The 1794-nt window shown below is 31.0% G+C and overlaps 1 long non-coding RNA gene across 1 annotated transcript; it reads left to right on the top strand.

Moving 5' to 3' along the window:
* Positions 1–423: 423 nt before the first annotated feature.
* On the top strand, positions 424–1073 carry LOC143558057 (uncharacterized). The gene is made up of 2 exons (XR_013139664.1): positions 424–457; positions 918–1073. It is a non-coding gene; the product is annotated as an uncharacterized LOC143558057 (long non-coding RNA).
* Positions 1074–1794: the final 721 nt, after the last annotated feature.

Raw genomic sequence — 1794 nt, 5'->3', positions numbered from 1 at the left:
AATTTTATTTAAATCATAATATATGTTTTAGATAAGCTAATAAGGAAACACGTATCCAACCCCATCAATGGCTATAAAGAGTGTCAACCTAAATACCAAACTTCCAATATATCCATTCACAAGCATTCGAATTCACTTGTAAATCAAAATACAAACACCTACAGATTAATCAGCTATCGAAGATGCCGTCCGAAGGTACTCTAAACTGCATCGACATCATCCTCGCAATCATCCTTCCACCCCTCGGTGTTTTCTTCAAGTTCGGCTGCCATGTACGTAAATCTTATGTTGAATTGTTTAAATAGTTAATTAGGTTTTTGTTTTATGTTAATTGATTATGTTGATTGCAGGTAGAGTTCTGGATATGTGTTTTGTTGACCTTGTTTGGATGGATCCCTGGGGTTATTTATGCCATTTATGCAATCACCAAGTGATCATTCACTTGTAATTATGCTTGGTAAGTAAATACTTATAGTTTTAACTTCAGTTCATATCGTTGTTTTTTTTTCATCATTAATTGGCATAAACATAAAATTATGCTTGGTAAGTAAATGCTTAAGTTTTAACCAGCAACGTAAACTTTTTAAATAAAAAAATTACTAAGTTCAATGCCGTATGATTGATCTATTAAATTTTATATGGATAAAACGGAAATTAAATAAGAGAGAAAAACTAAAAGTTTTGGTCCGCTCATTGAAAACCACATGGCGTGGTTTACCACTCGGATGTCACTGCTCAAATGTATATACTACATAATTGTAAAATCCATATAATTTTATTTTTCATTTTAGTATAATACAATGAGTGATTACGTAGTTAATTATCCAATTTTTTTCTTACTAAATCAGTACTCATATAGTGGTTTTCATGTTTTTTTTAATTACATAAAAATTTTACTTTTTTTTTTCTTGTTACAGGTGGCAGGGCCCGCATAATGTAGTGTGTTTTCTTAGCTTGGAATTTATTATTTATGTAAAAGTAATTGTGTTCCTTACTTTTTTTTTCATACGCTTTGTGGTTGAATATTTTGTGTAGAGTGGATATTGTTATTGGTATAATTATGTGATTTTTTATTTTGTTTTTGTGAGTTCGATCTTGTGGTTCAGGTATTATATCTAAGTAGGGATGAGACCGGGACTAACCGGTACCAGTATCAATATTGCTCATCTCTATATTTAACTATGCAATTAGTAAGAAAATTCACTAAATAAAAGTCATCATAAAAATATGTCGTTCCTTAATTTTAAAGTATTAATTATGAAATTTCAGTCAATCCATTCAAGAAAATAAAAAAAAAACGAAAAAACGAAAAAGACAAGAAAGAAAACAGCTTTACCATAAAATTAAAACTACTATGATGTTTCGTTTGAGTATAAAATTTGATTTTAATTTTAAAACGTCTTTTTCTTAAAAAAATGCTAATAACTGGTGATTGTAAGTACTGTGTGATTATGATAATTGTGGTTTGTACAGTGGCAAGCACATAAAAAATAAAAAATTAAGTGGTCGGAAAATTTTAGCTATATGCCTAAATATTTTTTTCTGCTCATATAAAATCATAACTAAAATACGTCAAATGTCAATAGAAATGAATAATTAGATTGGTTGTGGATCAATGGTAGAACATTTACTTTACAAGTGAGAGATAGGGGGATCAAACCTCACTACCACCAACTTATATGGGAGATATGAGGGATGACCCTGGCTTGCCAGGGTTCGAGTCCTGATCTCACTCGGTTTTACCGGCTACTCGCTGTCGTGCCGTTTGACGGGCTTGGGGGTCGGGTTTTATCT

This window comes from Bidens hawaiensis, unplaced genomic scaffold (assembly GCF_021521415.1).
Source record: "Bidens hawaiensis isolate Kalapana, Puna unplaced genomic scaffold, B.hawaiensis_p1.1 tig00019318_1, whole genome shotgun sequence".
Classification (NCBI taxonomy): domain Eukaryota; kingdom Viridiplantae; phylum Streptophyta; class Magnoliopsida; order Asterales; family Asteraceae; genus Bidens; species Bidens hawaiensis.
Note: the sequence above shows the minus strand (reverse complement) of the source record. Positions and strands in the feature narration are given on the sequence as shown.